Source organism: Phyllobates terribilis, unplaced genomic scaffold (genome assembly GCF_046119375.1).
Source record: "Phyllobates terribilis strain yellow unplaced genomic scaffold, ASM4611937v1 Scaffold_56__1_contigs__length_8794411, whole genome shotgun sequence".
Taxonomy (NCBI): Eukaryota; Metazoa; Chordata; class Amphibia; order Anura; family Dendrobatidae; genus Phyllobates; species Phyllobates terribilis.
This window is the reverse complement of record NW_027362816.1, coordinates 4,280,044-4,300,989: the sequence shown is the minus strand read 5'-3', so window position 1 is coordinate 4,300,989 and position 20,946 is coordinate 4,280,044.

Genomic DNA, 20,946 nt, shown 5'->3' with positions numbered 1-20,946 from the left:
GTGGGTCACACCTCTTGTGCGTCCTCAGCCTATTGCTGTCTGTCACCTGGTATATAGCTCAGCTGCGCCCATCTATCCCTGCCTGAGCATAGTGTTTCTTTCAGTGTGTGCTTGCACTCTGAAGGTGCCAGGTCCCGTTCTGTGTTCTCTTGTCTGCCTATCCTGGAGGCTGTATTTCCAGACCTGTCTGAACACGCTCCTAGCCTGTTCCTCCTGCCTTCTAGGGGTCGATTACCTAGACCTGTTCCTGTATCTTGTCTGACCTGTCTGAACACGCTCCTAGCCTGTTCCTCCTGCCTTCTAGGGGCCGATTACCTAGACCTGTTCCTGTATCTTGTCTGACCTGTCTGAACACGCTCCTAGCCTGTTCCTCTCGCCTTCTAGGGGCTGATTACCTAGACCCGCTCCTGTATCTTGTCTGTCCTGTCTGAACACGCTCCTTGCCTGTTCGTCCTGCCTCTCTGGGGGCCGTATTCCCAGACCCGCTCCTGTATCCCGCTGCAGTGTCGGTCTCCTCCGTACACTCAGTTCCAGTCTGAACTCTCTCCTATCCTTTACCTGTTTTGCCTCTATGTCCGTTCCCTTCCTTTTTCTGCAGAGTCTGAACTCGTACCTAACTCCTGCTTGTTGTCTCTGTACTCCCGTTTGTGAGTTTGTGGTCCACTCGCTACTTCACTGCAAGTACCCTGTGGGTGTCTGGCTCTGCCTTTCCCTTCCTGTCTGTTCCGTGTGAACAGAGCCCTGTCCCCCCTACTCAGCCTAGCCTGCTCTGACTCCTTTGCTTTCCGCTCCGGCGGTTCTAGCCTGCTCTGACTCCTTGCTCACTGCTCCGGCAGTCCTGTCCTGCCCTGCTTCTGCCCGCTGCTCCGGCAGTCCTGTCCTGCCCTGCTTCTGCCCGCTGCTCCGGCAGTCCTGTCCTGCCCTGCTTCTGCCCGCTGCTCCGGCAGTCCTGTCCTGTCCTGCTTCTGCCCGCTGCTCCGGCAGTCCTGTCCTGCCCTGCTTCTGCCCGCTGCTCCGGCAGTCCTGTCCTGCCCTGCTTCTGCCCGCTGCTCCGGCAGTCCTGTCCTGCCCTGCTTCTGCCCGCTGCTCCGGCAGTCCTGTCCTGCCCTGCTTCTGCCCGCTGCTCCGGCAGTCCTGTCCTGCCCTGCTTGTGCTCGCTGCTCCTGCAGCCCTGTCCTGCTCTGTTCTTGCCCACCGCTTCGGGCATTCCCTCTCTGCTGTGGTTGTCTACCGCATCTGCGGTTCTGTGACCCAGTCTGTACTGGGTCTTAACCTTTCTGTGCTCCAGCCCGTCCTTTCGGCCAGTACCTCCCTGCCTGCATACTCGCCTGTATCCACCCATCTGCATACCTGCCGTGTTTGCTTATATCCACCAGTCTGTGCCAGCCTAACCTGCCTGTTCCTGAGTCCCAGTGTGTACTGGGTCCTATCCCGCCTGTGTTCCTACCTGCTAGTGCCTCCCTGTCTGCACTCTAGCTGTGCTTGCCTGTACCCCTCTACCTGTATTGTTCCTGAGTCCCAGTGTGTACTGGGTCCTATCCCGCCTGTGTTCCTACCTGCTAGTGCCTCCCTGTCTGCACTCTAGCTGCGCTTGCCTTTACCCGCCTGCCTGCATACCAGTCGTGCCTGCCTATACCCTCCAGTCTGTGCGCCAGCCTAACCAGCCTGATCCAGTAATCCCTGTGTGGGTCAACCCCCGTGTCCGGAGTTTGACCTGGAGTAGCACCTGGTCCCTCTGCCCGGTTTCTCCCTGGTGCACTGGCGTCGTATGCCGTCGTGCCATCTTGGTCGGATCGGCCAGATACTTAGTCACGCCCCTCCAGGCACTCTCCGGTTCATGGTCCAGTGGAATCACTACAATCACACGCACACGCCGCTCAGCCCGGGCGTGTGCATAACACTCTGTACGTCTTGGAGGTCCTGGCCTGCCCTGCCGCTAGCGTGTTATCGGAGCGTGTTTTTAGTGCCGCTGGGGGAATTATAACTGATAAGCGCACTCGCCTGTCAACTGACAATGCTGACAAGCTGACCCTTATCAAAATGAACAAGGGCTGGATTGGGCCAGACTTCTTATCACCACCAAATGACAGCAGAGTAACATAAAGTCAAATCCACTGTGTTATTTCGGGAGGTGTATTCACATGCACCGCTTCACACCCACACATGGGTATACGCTTCCTCGTTTCGGCTGTTTAATCTTCTTCTCCTTATCCTCAGCCTCCACCACCACTATACCACCAGGGTGCCAGCATTGCAAGTTCCTCCGTCCTTATTTTTGGCAGCTTTTGCTTGCAAGGCATAAGCAAATACTATGGGACACCCACTCCCCAATAATGGGACTTATGTTTGTAATATGCTGTACTGCATGGCTCTTGTAAGGGGCATTGCAAGTTGCTCCGTCCTAATTTTTGGCAGCTTTTGCTGGGAAAGCATAAGCAAATGCTATGGGACACCCACTCCCCAATAATGGGACTTATGTTTGTAATATGCTGTACTGCATGGCTCTTGTAATGGGCTTTGCAAGTTGCTCCTTCCTAATTTTTGGCAGCTTTTGCTGGGAAAGCATAAGCAAATATTATGGGACACCCACTCCCCAATAATGGGACTTATGTTTGTAATATGCTGTACTGCATGGCTCTTGTAAGGGGCATTGCAAGTTGCTCCGTCCTAATTTTTGGCAGCTTTTGCTGGGAAAGCATAAGCAAATACCATGGGACACCCACTCCCCAATAATGGGACTTATGTTTGTAATATGCTGTACTGCATGGCTCTTGTAAGGGGCATTGCAAGTTGCTCCGTCCTAATTTTTGGCAGCTTTTGCGGGGAAAGCATAAGCAAATACTATGGGACACCCACTCCCCAATAATGGGACTTATGTTTGTAATATGCTGTACTGCATGGCTCTTGTAAGGGGCATTGCAAGTTGCTCCGTCCTAATTTTTGGCAGCTTTTGCTGGGAAAGCATAAGCAAATACTATGGGACACACACTCCCCAATAATGGGACTTATGTTTGTAATATGCTGTACTGCATGGCTCTTGTAAGGGGCATTGCAAGTTGCTCCGTCCTAATTTTTGGCAGCTTTTGCTGGGAAAGCATAAGCAAATACTATGGGACACCCACTCCCCAATAATGGGACTTATGTTTGTAATATGCTGTACTGCATGGCTCTTGTAAGGGGCATTGCAAGTTGCTCCGTCCTAATTTTTGGCAGCTTTTGCTGGGAAAGCATAAGCAAATACTATGGGACACCCACTCCCCAATAATGGGACTTATGTTTGTAATATGCTGTACTGCATGGCTCTTGTAAGGGGCATTGCAAGTTGCTCCGTCCTAATTTTTGGCAGCTTTTGCTGGGAAAGCATGAGCAAATACTATGGGACACTCACTCCACAATGATGGGACTTATGTTTGTAATATGCTGTACTGCATGTGACGCGCCCCCTGGGCCGTGTGTACACGTGTGTGGGATACCCGGTGCCGGGTCTCTGGGGTCTGTATTCTCCGTGGCGGTGACCCGGTCCCGTGGCTCAGGCTGGTCAAACCAGTGGCAGTCTTTCTTAGGTTTTGAGGTTAATTGCCCGACTGCGCCACCCGTGGATTGCGGTCAGGGAGTACCACCGCTGCGAGGCAGACCGCTGAGGCTGGTGTTGTGTGCGCAGCATAGAATGGGATAACTCCCCTCGGGAGGAGTATAGCCTCAGGGCAGTGAGTGTGGATGATGGGGGTGATGGTGCACGAGCGCAGCAGGAATGACTCAGGGTCTTTGCAGTGCAGTTCAGGGTCTTTACTGATGATTATAAGGTAGACCCTCCCGGGAGTACTGGCTAGCATAAGAGGCCTGGTCAGTCTGTGAGCAAGCAGGAGTTCCCCTGGCCAGGTGGAGTTGTAGGCCTCCCCGTCTGTCTGCACTCTTCCTGGCTACCCTGCTGTAAGCGGGTAGAAGTAGCCCACGTCCCTGAGTGTACCGTGTAGTGCTCACCCGTATGGCTGGTGACTTGGGGCCTTCTGTTAGCCTCCGCTCCACGACGGCGGTGCTGGTCCCTTGCTTGTGACTGAGCCTCCGGGCTTCTATGGCCAGAGGACCTGAAATCCCCTGCCGGCTGGTTTCTGCTGCTGGATATATAAGTCATCACAGCTTCGGACTCCTGTGTCCGGCTCCTATTGTCTTCTGCCAGGGCGAGCTCTGCTCAGCTTCCAGCCCCTGGTCTTTAGCTCCTAGCTCCTACAGAGCTCCTTGCTGTTACTTTCCCTTGCTCTCACTCTGACTCTGACTGTTCTCTGACTCACTCAACCCCACCCCAGATCCAGTTTATAAGGGCAGAATTCTCCCCTCCCAGGATTGGGGCAGGAGGATGTTGCATGTTTAAGGGATCCTGACCAGGAAACCTCCCACTTGCTCTCCGACGTAATATCTCTATTACTGTGGTGACCAGACCCCTGGGGTGCCACACATGGCTCTTGTAAGGGGCATTGCAGTTCCTCATAATTTTTGGAAAGCCTTCCATTCACTGCTTAGGCCAACAGTGCACGGGAGACCCAGTTGCTATAAATGGAAAAAAAGGTTTAGTTAACGCCCTCTGACCTCCATGTCATTTCCAAGGGGCATTGGAGTGGCTCGAAATTTTTGGTAGGCATTGCACTCACTGTATGCCCTATAACTGTGTAGCCGAACCGCTCCTTTTGTTACAGAAACATATCCTACAAGACATATCTGGTTGACTGGCCTGATATTGATGTGAATGGTCCCTGTTCCTCCTGCTCTTTCTCCTTTGCCACTACCTCATCCATCATTTATCACCTGAAGCTTTGTTTTAACGGGAGTCATAGAACTTGGATAGTAGCAGGAAAACATCCAGCAATCCTCGGAGGAGGTAGGATATGCGCCAAAACGCTGACCACCTCAGGCCTAGCCGCTACTACATACATGCGCTTGCATTACAACAAAACAAAGCAGATGCTAACTTCTATCATTCTCATCATGCTCCTCACCTTGGCACTCTCAACTCCCCTGATGGAGAAGCCAGGGCCCACCGGAGGAGTCTGATAGTTCGGTGGGCTTGGCCAATGCTGCCCTAAAGCAGGCCAGGCTAAGAAAAGTGTGGGAAAGGTTACCGGGACAAATAGGGGTGGCTGGGGACCGAGTATGGACACCCGGCCACCCCCTGGAGGCTGGGGAGCAAGCGGGGACACCCGGCCACCAGGGGGCTGTGGACTGAGTATGGATACCAGGCCGCCGACACAGCCATGGCGTGGTGGCCAGATTCCGCCTCCACATGCATAAAAGGCCCAATTTAAGGTGCAAGCAAGCAAGCAGTATGGTATTGCAGCCTGGGGGTGGGTGGGTGGCAGGCTGCATACTTGCGCTTGCATTGCAAGGAATGGGAGAGGTACAATTGAACACTGCCCTGGGACAAGGACTTGAATGGGGATAGTTGCAAGTCTGCAAAGACAGGTGCAAGGTGGGAGGCATCTTCGCATGTACCATGAACAGGGGTTTGGCATGCACACACTACAGCGGAATAGGCTCTCCTTCTCACTAAATGCACTGGGGAGGGCACAGGTAATGTTTTGGTATACGCGCTTAATCTTATGTATAAGGCACACCAGGACAAATATGAGCGGCTGGGGACTGAGTATGGATACCTCGCTGCCGAAGCAGCCATGAGGTAGTGGCCAGCTTCGGCCTCCTCCAAACTAAAAGGCCCCATTTCAAGTGCAAGCTAGCAGTATGGAATTGCAGTCTGGGGGTGGGTGGGTGGCAGGCTGCACACTTACACTTGCATTAAAAGAAAACATAGCAGATGCTAACTTCTGTCATCATCATCATGCTCCTCACCTTGGCACTCTCAACTCCACCGATGGAGAAGTCAGGGCCCACCGGAGGAGTCTGGTTATCTGGTGGGCTTGTCCAATGCTGCCTAAAGCAGGCCGGGCTAAGAAAAGTGTGTGGGGGGATGTTCCAAGGAGAAATAGGGGCGGCTGGGGACCGTTTATGGACACCCGGCTGCCCCCAGGCGGCTGGGGACCGTGTGTGGACACCCGGCCGCGGGGCGGCTGGGGACCGAGTATGGACACCCGGCCGCCGGGCGGCTGGGGACTGAGTATGGATTCCAGGCCGCCAACACAGCCATGACGTGGTGGCCAGATTCCGCCTCCACATGCCTAAAAGGCCCAATTTCAAGTTCAAGCAAGCAAGCAGTATGGTATTGCAGCCTGGGGGTGGGTGGGTGGCAGGCTGCATACTTGAGCTTGTATTGCAAGGAATGGGGGAGGTACAATTGAACACTGCCCTGGGACTAGAACTTGCATGGGGATAGTTGCAAGTCTGCATCTTCTGATGCGGTAAGGATCACTTATGATGGGCACACTTTTAGACAGTGACCTGGGAGTCAGAGATGCTTCCAGGGGTCTTCCCCATGCTGTTCCCTTGTCTTTTCAGCACTTTATGCATGTGTCACACAGCACATGGCCAGATAAAGTTGTAAAATGTTAAAATGACATTTCACGGTGAATGCATTTGTCATAGTTGAAAGCAATACAAAAGTGCAAAAACGCATAAAAAATGCTACTTGTGAACATAGCCGAAGGTGTAGAGGAGTATTTTTGTTTTTGGTCATTTATTTTAACTTATACACAAGTCTTTACCCTGGAAAGGATGTTCCTTAACATATTTCACAGGAAAAAAGTTTCACTTTCGTTTTTGAACGTTTTATTGTGAGCCTGTAAAAGTGGCTTAATACCTCTGACCACGTTGTTGACAGCAGTGACCTGGGGGTCAGAAATGCTTCCTGGGGCGATCCCCATGCTGTCCCCATGTCATTTGAGCACTGTCACTATCGTTTTGGGCACTTGTTAGGCTTTTAAAAGACTGCCGGGGGTGCCACCGCAAAAATGCTCGAGTCTCCCATAGACTAACATTGGGCTCGTTGCTCGGGTCGAGCACCCGAGTATCACGGCGAGCTCGGCCCGAGCTTCGAGCACCCGAGCATTTTAGTGCTCGCTCAACACTATTTATAAAGCAAGGGTCTCAAACTCGGCTGGGTAGATGGGCCGCATTCTTTGCATGACAAAATGACATTTTTAGTGATATCATTTTTTTTTCTATACACCTTTTGAATTTGTCCTCATCTTGTATTAACCCCTTTACAGCCCATGATGTACTAATACGAGTCTGTGACCTGGGCTTTAAGAGCCTGACCCTTATTAGTACGTCATGGCGATCGTGCGCGCACACAGGCTGTGCGGGCGCGATCGCACAATCAGCTGACACCCGGTACTATGTGCAGGGAGCGGTCCCGCACCGCTCCCGGCACATTAACCCCAGCAATGCTGCGATCGAAGTCGATCGCAGCATTGCGGTGGCAAGGGGAGGTGATCGCAATACTCACCTCCTCTTCCGGCCTCCAGCGCTGTCTGCCGCGGCTTCCCGGGTGTTGCCATGATGACCCGATGTCGTCATGGCAACATCCGGGTCACCAGACAGCAGGAAGATTGTTTGGTCATGCACAGTGCATGACCGAACAATCTTCTCACTGTGCAGCGCTGACTGCCTGCATGGCTCAGGGATGGTGCTCCATCCCTATGCTATGCAGGCGATCAGAATAAAAAAAGTGAAAGTCCCAGAGTGGGACAAAGTAAAAAAGTGTAAAACCTCTCAGAAAGTGAAAAAAAATAAATAAAATAATCCACCAAAAATAAAAATATAATGTACCCATCAATAAATATTATTATGAAAAAAAAAAAACACAATAAAAGTACACATATTTGGTATCGCCGCGTCCGGAACGACCTGACCTATAAAACTGTCCCACTAGTTAACCCCTTCATTGAACACGGTAAAAAAAAAAAAAAACGAAGCAAAAAGCAGTGCTTTATCATCATACCGCCAAACAAAAAATGGAATAACACGCGATCAAAAAGATGAATATCAATAAAAATGGTACCGCTGAAAACTTAATCTTGTCCCGCAAAAAACAAGCCATGATACAGCTCCATAATCCGAAAATTAAAAAAGTTATAGCTCTCAGAATAAAGTGATGCAAAAAAATATTTTTTTCTATAAAATGTCTTTTATTGTGTAAAAGCGCCAAAACATAGAAAAACGATATAAATGTGGTACCGCTGTAAACGTACTGACCCGAATAATAAAGCTACCTTATCAATTTTACCACACGCGGAGTAGAATAAAAAAAAACAAAAAAAAAACAATTCCTGAATTGTAGGTTTTTGTTTATTTTCCCTCTCAAAAGCTGGAATAGAAAGCGATCAAAATATGTCACGTGCCTGAAAATGGCACCAATAAAAACGTCAACTTGTCCCGCAAAAAAAAATCCATCACATGACTCTGTCGGCCAAAATATGGAAAAATTATAGCTCTCAAAATATGGCGATGCAAAAACTAGATTTTACAAAATATGTGTCTTTTAGTGTGTGACAGCTGTCAATCACAAAAACCCGATATCATTCTGGTATCTCTGTAGTCGCACCGACCCGAAGAATAAGGTCGTCTAATCACTTATACCGCACGAGTAACGGCGTAAAAAATAAACACTAGGGCTGGGGTTGGGGTTAGGGTTGTGCTAATATTAGGGTTGGGGTCAGGGTTGGGCTAGGGTAGGGTTAGGGTTGGGGGTAAGGGTTGTTTTTTTTTTATAAAAAAAAAAAAAAAGATGACGATATGGCAACTAGTGTTGAACACAACTGCTCGCTACTTGAGTTTGCATCGGGTACTCGGGTATGCATTGAGTATCGCGGGTGCTCGAGTCTCCGCCCCATATGCTTCGCGGCCAAAATAACCTCGCAGGGATTGCCTGCCATGCTCGAGCGATCCCCGCATGTTTTTTTGGGGGTGTCTAATAACTGTGAAACATGCGGGAGGGGACTCGAGCATTTCACTTGAGCACCTGTGATACATGGTGCATACCTGAGTACACGATGCAAACTCAAGTAGCAAGCACTTGCGCTCAAGACTAATGACAACTTCTTCAATATGATGACCTAATGTCATCAAATTTTGTGTCGTACCTCTGGGTTCAAAATGTACACTATACCCCTTGATAAAATCCTTGAGGGGTGTAGTTTCCAAAATGAGGTCACTTGTGGGGGGTTTCAACTATTTAGGCACATCAGACGTCCGCTATCGATTGCAGCCAATTTTGTGTTCAAAGAGTCACACAGTGCTCCTTCCCTTCTGAACTCTGCCGTGCGCCCAAACACTGTATTTTCCCGACATATGGGGTATTGGCGTACTCAGGAGAAATTGTACAAAAGTTTTTGGGGTCCATTTTCTCCTCTTATCCTTGTGAAAATAAAAAAATTGGGGCTAAAACATCATTGTTGTGGAAAAAGTTTTATTTTTTTATATGTTCAAGGTGCTCACCACACATCTAGATAAGTTGCCTGAGGGGTCTAGTTTCCAAAATGGTGTCACTTGTGGGGGGTTTCTACTGTTTAGGCACATCAGGGGCACATCCGCTAATTATTCAAGCAAATTTTACAATCAAAAAGTCAAATGGTGCTCCTTCCCTTCCGAACCCTGCCGCGCTCCCAAACAGTGGTTTGCCCCCACATATGGGGTATCTGCTAACTCATGAGAAATTGAACAACAAACTGCATAGTGCAATTTCTTCTGTTACCCTTATGAAAATGCAAAAGTGGGGGCTGAAAAACATTTTTTGTGGGAAAAATGTGAAAATTTTATTTTTACGGCTTAATGTTATAAACTTCTGTGAAGCACCTGGTGGTTCAATGTGCTCACCACACATCTAGATAAGTTCCCCGAGGGGTCTAGTTTCCAAAATGGTGTCACTTGTGGGGGGTTTCCACTGTTTAGACACATCAGGGGCACATCCGCTAATTATTCAAGCAAATTTTACAATCAAAAAGTCAAATGGTGCTCCTTCCAATCCGAACCCTGCTGCGCTCCCAAACAGTGGTTTTCCCCCACATATGGGGTATCAGCTAACTCAGGAGAAATTGAACAACAAAGTGCATAGTGCAATTTCTTCTGTTACCCTTATGAAAATGAAAAAGTGGGGGCTGAAAAACATTTTTGTGGGAAAAATGTGAAAATTTTATTTTTACGGCTTAATGTTATAAACTTCTGTGAAGCACCTGGGGGTTCAAGGTGCTCACCACACATCTTGATAAGTTCCCTGAGGGGTATAGTTTCCAAAATGGGGTCACATGTGGGGGGTTTCCACTGTTTAGGCACATCAGGGGCTCCCCAAATGCAATATGGCGTCCGCTAATTATTCAAGCAAATTTTACATTTAAAAAGTCAAATGGCGCTCCTTCCCTTCCGAACCCTGCTGTGCGCCCAAACAGTGGTTTTCCCCCACATATGGGGTATCTGCTTGCTCAGAAGAAATTGAGCAACAAACTGCATGGTGCAATTTCTCCTGTTACCCTTATGAAAATGCAAAAGTCGGGGCTGAAAAACATTTTTGTGGGAAAAATGTGACAATTTTATTTTTACGGCTCAATGTTATAAACTTCTGTGAAGCACCTGGGGGTTCAAGGTGCTCACCACACATCTAGATAAGTTCCCTGAGGGGTCTAGTTTCCAAAATGGGGTCAATTGTGGGGGGTTTCCACTTTTTAGGCACATCAGGGGCTCCCCAAATGCAATATGGCGTCCGCTAATTATTCAAGCAAATTTTACATTTAAAAAGTCAAATGGCGCTCCTTCCCTTCCGTACCCTGCCGTGCGCCCAAACAGTGGTTTTCCCCCACATATGGGGTATCTGCTTACTCAGGAGAAATTGATCAACAAATTTTGGGGTCTATTTTTTCCTGTTACCCCTGCGAAAATAAAAAAAATTGGGGGTAAAGTAACATTTTTGTGAAAAAAGTTAAATGTTAATTTTTTTCTTCCACATTCCAAAAATTCCTGTGAAGCACCTGAAGGGTTAATAAAGTTCTTGAATGTGGTTTTGAGCACCTTGAGGGGTGCAGTTTTTAGAATGGTGTCACTTTTGGGTATTTTCTGTCATAAAGACCCCTCAAAGTGACTTTAAATATGATGTGGTCCCTAAAAAAATGGTTTTCTACATTTTGTTGGAAAAATGAGAAATCGCTGGTCAACTTTTAACCCTTATAGCTCCCCAGTAAAAAAAAATTTGGTTCCAAAATTGTGCTGATGTAAAGTAGACATGTGGGAAATGTTATTTATTAACTATTTTCTGTGACATATCTCTCTGATTTAAGGGCATAAAAATTCAAATTTTGAAAATAGCAAAATTTTCAACATTTTTGCCAAATTTCCATTTTTTTCACAAATAAACACAAGTGATATCGGAGAAATTTTACCACAATCATGAAGTACAATATGTCACAGAAAAAGTAAAACTAAAACTAACAGGTCAAGCAAATTCTTATCCTCTCTTGCTGACAACTTTATCTTCCAAAAGGTAGGGGAGAAAACAAGGGGATCTGCTACTTTGGATCTAATCCTTATAAACAGGGAGGAAATGGTTGAGGAGGTAAAGGTGGCTGGGACCCTAGGAGGCAGCGATCATGCTATTATAGAATTTTGGATAACTAGAGGAGGAAGACATGTGAAGACTCAAACTTCAAGGTTAGATTTTAGAAAGGCAGATTTTAAGAGACTCAGAAAGAGAATAGGAGGGATCCAATGGCTGGATGTCCTTAAGGACAAAAATGTCCAGGAAGGATGGGAAATTTTTAAAAATGAGATTCTCAAAGCACAATCGTTAACAATCCCGAAAAGTAGGAAGAATGGGAAGCATTTAAGGAAACCAGGATGGATGAACACAGAACTTAAACACATGCTAAAAAGAAAGAAAGAAATGTTTATTAAATGGAAAGAGGGAGGCATATCTAAAGAAGATTATAATGCAGTCTGCAGATCCTGCAGGGCACGTATCAGGTTAGCTAAAGCTGACAATGAATTAAGGCTTGCAAGAGATGTCAAAAGCAATAAAAAAGGATTTTGGGGGTATGTCAAAAGTAAAAGAAAAGTCAAAGATGCTATAGGATTTTTACAGGATGAAAATGGAGAAATGGTAAGAGAGGATGTTGAGAAGGCCAAACTTTTTAATTCCTATTTTGCATCTGTTTTCTCTCAGAAAGAAAATGTAACATCAACTGATCTTCACTGTCCTTTTAAAGGAATAGAAGAATCCAAGTTATCTGTAAACAGAAAGATTGTGAGGGAATATTTAGCTAACATAAATGAGTTCAAGTCTCCAGGTCCAGATGAATTACACCCCAGAGTACTGAAGGAGATCGTAGAAGAAATTTTAGAACCACTCTCCATAATCTTTGAAAATTCTTGGAGAACAGGAGAAGTCCCAGAAGACTGGAGAAGAGCAAATGTTGTTCCTATCTTCAAAAAGGGGAAGAAGGTGGACCCAGGGAACTATAGGCCGGTGAGTCTGACTTCTATACCAGGAAAGATCTTTGAACAAATTATTAAACAACATGTATGTAAGTACCTGGATAAGAATGAAGTGATTAACCAGAGTCAGCATGGGTTTGTAACTAACAAGTCATGTCAGACTAACTTAATTTCCTTCTATGACAGAATCACTGACTGGGTGGATCAAGGAAATGCTGTAGATATAGTATATCTTGACTTCAGCAAAGCATTTGACAAAGTATCTCACACCATCCTTATTGAAAAAATGACCAAGTATGCAATGGACCAGGCAACTGTTAGGTGGATTCATAACTGGCTTAGTGATCGGACTCAAAGGGTGGTTGTAAATGGCTTCACATCCAGCTGGATGAATGTCTCAAGTGGGGTACCACAGGGCTCCGTCCTGGGACCTGTATTGTTCAACATCTTTATCAATGATTTAGATGAAGGAATTGAGGGTAAACTGATTAAATTTGCTGATGACACAAAGCTAGGAGGGATAGCTAATACTAGAGAAGAGAGAGAGGGGATTCAAAAAGACCTAAATAAACTGGAGCAGTGGGCAGCAACCAACAGAATGATTTTTAACAGGGAAAAATGCAAAGTACTACATCTGGGCAATAAAAATGAAAAAAGCATATACAGAATGGGAGGAATAGAGCTAAGCAACAGTACATGTGAAAAAGACTTAGGTATACTAATAGATCATATACTGAACATGAGTCAACAGTGTGATGCAGCAGCAAAAAAGGCAAATACAATTCTGGGATGTATTAACAGAAGCATACAGTCTAGATCACGTGAAGTCATTATCGGTCTTTACTCCTCTTTGGTCAGACCTCATCTGGAATACTGTGTACAGTTTTGGGCACCACATTTTACAAAAGACATAGACAAACTGGAGCAAGTTCAGAGAAGAGCGACCAGAATGGTGACTGGTCTGCAAACCCTGTCCTATGAGGAACGGTTGCAGGATTTGGGAATGTTTAGCTTGCAAAAAAGAAGACTGAGAGGAGACTTAATAGCTGTCTACAAATATGTCAAGGGCTGTCACATTGTAGAAGGATCATCTTTATTCTCATTTGCACAAGGAAAGACTAGAAGCAATGGGATGAAACTAAATGGGAGGAGACACAGATTAGATATTAGAAAAAACTTTTTGACAGTTAGGGTGATTAATGAATGGAACAGGCTGCCAAGAGAGGTGGTGAGTTCCCCTTCAATGGACGTCTTCAAACAGAGGCTGGACAGACATCTGTCTGAGATGATTTAGTGAATCCTGCTTTGAGCAGGGGGTTGGACCAGATGACCCAGGAGGTCCCCTCCAACTCTACCATTCTATGATTCTATGATCTCAGAATCAGGGAGATCCGTTGAAGCGTTCCAGAGTAATTACCTCATAAAGTGACAGTGGTCAGAATTGTAAAAATTGGCCTGGTCATTAATGTGCAAACCACCTTGGGTTGTAAAGGGGTTAATGACTCATCCTGGTCCTCATCTTGTAGTAATGCCTCATCTAATGCCTCATCCTGGTCCTCATCTTGTAGTAATGTCTCATCCTGGTCCTCATCTTTTAGTAATGACCCATCCTGGTCCTCATCTTGTAATAATGCACCATCCTGGTCCTCATCTTGCAGTAATGCCCCATCCTGGTCCGCAACTTGTAGTAATGCACCATCCTGGTCCTCATCTTGTAGTAATGCCCCATCCAGGTCCCCATCTTGTCGTAATCTCCCCCATTCAGGTCCCCAACTTGTCGTAATGAACCCCATCCAGGTCCCCATCTTGTCGTAATGTCCCCCATCTAGGTCCCCATCTTGTTATAATGTCCCCATCTTGTAGGAATGTCCCCCATCCAGGTCCGCACATTGTAGAAATGTTCCTATCCAGGTGCCCACATTGTAGGAATGTTCCTATCCAGGTCCCCACATTGTAGATATGTCCCAATCCAGTTCCCCATATTGTAGATATGTCCCCATCCAGGTCCCCACATTGTAGGAATGTCCCTATCCAGGTCCCCAGATTGTAGATATGTCCCCATCCAGGTCCCCATATTGCAGGAATGTACCCATTCAGGTCCCACATTGTAGGAATGTCCCCATCCAGGTCCCACATTGTAGGAATGTTCCTATCCAGGTCCCCATATTGTAGGAATGTCCCCATTATAGTCCCACATTGTAGGAATGTCCCCATCCAGGTCCCACATTGTAGGAATGTTCCTATCCAGGTCCCCATATTGTAGGAATGTCCCCATTCAGGTCCCACATTGTAGGAATGTCCCCATCCAGGACCCACATTGTAGGAATGTTCCTATCCAGGTCCCCATATTGCAGGAATGTCCCCATTCAGGTCCCACATTGTAGGAATGTCCCCATCCAGGTCCCACATTGTAGGAATGTTCCTATCCAGGTTCCCATATTGTAGGAATGTCCCCATTCAGGTCCCTATATTGTAGGAATGTCCTCTGTTCCATTCTTCACATACATATATAAGAAAAAAAAAAGTCTCTTCTCACCTGTGATCCGTTCACTCGGTGTCCTTTCTGCATATGCGGGCGCAGGCACCATAGACCCCTTGAAGATCACGGCCTGGTCCAGGAGCTTCCGGCAGCTGCCCTTTAGTTCAGTGTATTGCTGCGCAGAGACCAATGCCTGCCACCGGCCTATCAGAGGCCAGCAGCTGACATCTACCCATGTTAGTGATGTCATGCACCGCTGCGCTGGGACGCGGATGTCCGCTGCTGGCCTCTGATAGGCCGGTGGCTGGCATTGGTATTGTATCATGCAGAGAGCCGGTCTCTGCGCAGCAATACACTGAACTAAAGTGCAGCTGTCGGCAGTTCCTGGACCGGGCCGCGATCGGGGTCTATGGTGCCTACAGGGCCACATGCGGCCCGCGTGTTTGAGACCCCTGGTTTAGGATGAGTCTGTCTCTCATACTCTGCTGACCTCACCCCTCCTTGGATAAACCCCTTCCCACTGCCCCCTTTACTTTTTCCCTGCCCCTCTTCAGGGACGCCTGGAGCTGGTGCTCACACACTATCATACAGGTCACCACTCAATAAAGGTAATATGAAGCAATTAAAGTAGTGAAAGAGGTTAAAACATAACCTTTAATGAATACGTAGGTAAAAAAGATATAAAACGTCACTAGGACCTAAAATCCAGTTAATGCCTGCCAATGGTAGTAAAACAAAGCTACCTATCATAAATATGTACTCGTTATAAACAGGAATTTATATGGCATGAACACCAAATGTATCCAACCTGTATATTTAACAAGACAGTGGCAAGAAAAATGATAGAGCTGTCAATAACACATCTCAATAAGCGTGCAACATATCCGACGACCAGTCCTCACACTGTACTCACACAGTGGGTCCTCACACTGTATGCAGGAGGCTGTGTGGGTCCTCACACTATATGCAGGAGGCTGTGTGGGGACTGATACTGTATATAGGAGGCTATGTGAGGGCTCATACTCATATAGGAGGTTGTGTGAGGGCTCACATTGTATAGAGGAGGCTATGTGGGGCTCACACTGTACAGTATATGGAAGGCTATGTGGGGCTGTAAAAAGGAGACTATGTGGTGGCTCCTGTTCAGCAGCCACAGAATATTCATCTGACCACTGGACCACGGTTCTACAAATTGCTCGTCTCTATATACCAGTCATACTGTATATTCTCCTATATATATTGTACTGTATGCGGTATACTATGTATACTATGTGCACGGACATCAGATGAAGCACTCAAGATAATTAGTGACTGCTACATCATATACTATTATGTGGAGTTGAAGTTTACAATGATGATTTCATTGATCAAGTATGTTTGAAAACATATACAAAATAATAATTCATAGGTATCTATCTAGCAGACCTGGGCTTATGTGTGACCACCTTTACTCTGCTGATATGTTATTTTAGGAGTGTAGAAAAACACAGCTTACTACACAGGGGCGGACACAGACTGTAGTGGGCCCCTGTGCAAGAATTTTTTGGGGGCCTCCCCCGCCCTTCATAGGGGGCATGAAGGGCCCCCCCCCCCATGCATCTCTGATTCCCCCCACTCCAACTTAATTAATTGTATGTAAAAAAATACAACTTGTTATACTTACCCCCAAGGCCGGCTCCAGGTTTTTGTGGGCCCAGGGCGACAGAGTTTCAGTGGGCCCCTTTAACACATACCATGATTCATGATGCACAGATACCACAGAGAAATATATATATATAGTACAAGGCCAAGGATTTCACTTACTACATTACATGAGCGATATCTATTGTAAATTCTACAATAGCTCAGAAACCGGCGAATCCTCACAACGCACAGTGCAGACCGGACAGTATAGTCCTCCATACAGTATTATGGGCACCGTATCATGCTCCATGCAGGATACTGACATCCTTATAATGCTCCATACAGGATACTGGTCCCCATATAATGCTCTATACAGGATACTGGTCCCCATATAACGCTCCATAGAGGATACTGGTCCCCATATAACAATGCATACAGAATACTGGCCCCCATATAACGCTCCCTACCGAATACTGTCCCCCATATATCGCTCCATACAGAATACTGACCCCCATATAACGCTCCATACAGAATATTGGCCCCCATATAACGCTCCATGCAGGCTGTTCCCCCCTTATAATGCCCCATTACACAAGCGATATCTATTGTAAATTCTACAATAGCTCAGAAACCGGCGAATCCTCACAGCGCACAGTGCAGACCGGACAGTATAGTCCTCCATACAGTAATATGGGCACCATATAATGCTCCATACAGGATACTGACCCCCTTATAAAGTTCCATACAGGATACTGGTCCCCATATAATGCTCCATACAGGATACTGGTCGCCATATAACTCTCCATACAGAATATTGCCCCCATATAACGCTCCATGCAGGCTGTTCCCCCCTTATAATACCCCATTACACAAGCGATATCTATTGTAAATTCTACAATAGCTCAGAAACCGGCGAATCCTCACAGCGCACAGTGCAGACCGGACAGTATAGTCCTCCATACAGTAATATGGGCACCATATAATGCTCCATACAGGATACTGACCCCCTTATAATGCTCCATACAGGATACTGGTCCCCATATAATGCTCCATACAGCATCCATACTGGATACTGGTCCCCATATAACTCTCCATACAGAATATTGGCCCCCATGTAACGCTCCATGCAGGCTGTTCCCCCCTTATAATGCCCCATGCAGGATGACACCCGTCTTTTAATGCGCTATGCAGGATGTCACATCTACCCCCCATAAAATGCCCCATGCAGGATGTCACCTCTTCCCCCCATATAATGCCCCATGCAGCATGTCAGACCACCCCCTCCCTTATAATGCCCCATGCAGGAGGACACCAATCCTCTATATAATGCCCCATGCAGGATGTAAATTCCTGCCTCCCCCTCTTATAATGCCCCATGCAGGATGTCACTTCCCCCCTTCCCCTCTTATAATGCCCCATGCAGGATGTCACTTCCCCCCTTCCCCTCTTATAATGCCCCATGCAGGATGTCACTTCCCCCCTTCCCCTCTTATAATGCCCCATGCAGGATGTCACTTCCCCCTTCCCCTCTTATAATGCCCCATGCAGGATGTCACTTCCCCCTTCCCCTCTTATAATGCCCCATGCAGGATGTCACTTCCCCCTTCCCCTCTTATAATGCCCCATGCAGGATGTCACTTCCCCCCTTCCCCTCTTATAATGCCCCATGCAGGATGTCACTTCCCCCCTTCCCCTCTTATAATGCCCCATGCAGGATGTCACTTCCCCCCTTCCCCTCTTATAATGCCCCATGCAGGATGTCACTTCCCCCTTCCCCTCTTATAATGCCCCATGCAGGATGTCACATCCCTCCCCCCCTACCCTCATATAATGCCCCCATGCAGGATGTTAATTCCCCCCTCCCCCATATAATGCTCCATTCAGGATGACAATCCCCCCCCTATATAATGCCCCATGCAGGATGTCACACCACCTCCCCCATATAATGCCCCATGCAGGATGTCACACCCACTCTCCCCCCACCATTAAATGCCCCATGCCCCCATACATAAAAAAAAAAAAATCAAATACTCACCTCACTTCTTACCTGCTGCGCGCGTCTTCCCGCTCTGTGATGTGACAGCTCAGGAGAGAGCGCGCGGTGTAAAGACGTCACCGTGCCCTCTGACCTGAGACGTCACAGTCAGAGGACGCGGCAGACGCTGCGGAGGCGCGGGGAGGGGTAAGTATTGTGCCGGCGCCGTCACATGACCAGAGATGTCCCTGCGCTCAGCATGGGGCCCATGCTGAGCGCAGGCACATCTCCGGTCATGAGACGGCAGGGGGTCCTGCGGGGGGGGGTCCCATGAGGAGACGCACAAGAGGGGGGCTCCGAGGGGGCCCCGACCGGCCGGGCCCCATGCTGGAGTCAGGGCAGTCATGCCATGATGGCGGCCCTGCTGGAGGCTGGAGGGGCCCCCTCTCCCTCCAGGGTCCCCGTTCAATGAACCGGCTGCACGGGCGGTAGGTCCGCCCCTGGCACTACATCTCTAAAAAGGTATATCTGCTTTAAAAATAGTAATACATAAGAATAATATGTACTATGTCTGACCACTGCAAACACTCATCTGAACTGGTCCAAGTGCTGTCAGCTTTTTTCACGGGCAACACTTAGACAATACGGTCGTGTGAATATAGGCTTATGATGCATCTGGTAATAAACATGTTAAGGATGGGCCGCTACTCATGGGCCACTGCTGTGTGCTTGCCCCCCAGGCTAAAATGTGCCAGCCAGCCCCTGCTGCACCGGGTGCCAGAAAACCTAGATACACCTTTGGAATAGGTATCTTGCAAAGTAAGGATGGGGTTTGGTGTTTTTAAGTGATTTTATTGACTCTGTGCATATATATTTTGTATCAATAATATGATATGGTTATATATATCTTCTGGATTTCAGGAGGGCTTATCCCTGTGCATTGATTCTCTCCTTCTCCTTCGATGTCCTGTATAGGCCAAAAAAAACTACGCGTTTCGAGGACTCACAGTTCCTCTTCGTCAGCTTCTCGCTGGTAGTCAAACTGGTAACCTAATGAAGTCCAAACGCCCCCCACAAAGATAATACAACCAAAGAAATGGAGGAAGATCCAATACTATCAAGATGGTGCAAAAGGACATATGGAGTGCAATAGAACTAAGATAGAATTCCAATAAGAATAGACTGTGTGTGAAAAAAATAATAATAAAAAAGACTTTGCTCAAACTTTCACAATTAGTTCAAAATGAATAAAAATTATATACTTATATTTCTGATGGCTATAAAAAACAGTCTGTTAATCAGTGTATATTACCAGGATAGTATAAATTCGGCCCTTAGTACCATCCAGAGGTAAAAAGGAAAAAATGAAGGAGAAAAATAAAAACATTATATTGTATCTCCAATAGGGGTATCAATGTATAGAAACAAATACATATAGAAAATAGGTGGATTCAAAGGAATATATCCAAAGACATATTATATTGATAAAATATAACGAGGTTCATAAAAGTGCAATGCAAATGTTCAATTGGTACTGGGATAAAAAATACATACAGTATATACCGCTGCGAGTTGAAGGCATACAGCTGACTCTCGTGATTAAGGCCCTTCAGAGCCAAGCTATTTAATGTGAAGAACCATTTGGATTCCATCCGCGACATTAATCTCAGGTAATCACCTCCCCTTGATTTTCTGGGGACTAATCGGATCCCACAAAACTTAGTGTCCTTATAAGATTGGTTGTGGAACTTCCGGTAGTGCCGGGACAGTGGATGCCCTTCAAAACCTTCATTCATGTTGATAAAGTGTTCCTTCAGCCTTTTGATAACTTGCGCTTTGTACAGACATCTCCTCCTGCCAAGGTATAAAAAGGGTGTGGCTTGGGGTGTGGATAGGGGCGTGGTCAGACTACGCGTGCCACATGGTTTCGCCCTCTTTCTAGTCCTCATAGGTTGGCGGTATGCTTGTACTGAGGAGATCTGGGATATCAGTGATTAGGTCCCATATTGTGCACTGTAAGGTCTGGAAAAGCTCCTTCTATCCGTCTCTGTAGCACCAGAGGAAGAACAGAGGGGAAAAGACAGGATTTTCTACATGTCGCGTTATGTAGATGTTCTGCAGATTTATCACAACCGTCCACAAGAAGAAACTGCCATCACAGAGCCGCCTTTAGCTGTTGAAAAAGTGTAAACTTAGTTTTGAATAGTTGCTATAGGCAACAAGGACTTTCTATTTATGCTGGGTCACATGATGCTGGTGCTGGGTGATGTCATGTGACGGAATGTTGTGGGTGATGATGTCACAGAGGGCGTTGTGATGTCACCCTTGGGGTATATAAGGGGGCTCCATCCACCTGGAGCTCATATCTCATTGGCCATATCTTGGTGCTGAGATACCCCGTGGAGACAATGAGGATCGCCATATTGTTTCTGTGCTGTACCCTGTTCTACCCTGTGAATTACCATAGGCTGCCGGTGAGTACCTGTCTATTATTACATATGGAGGA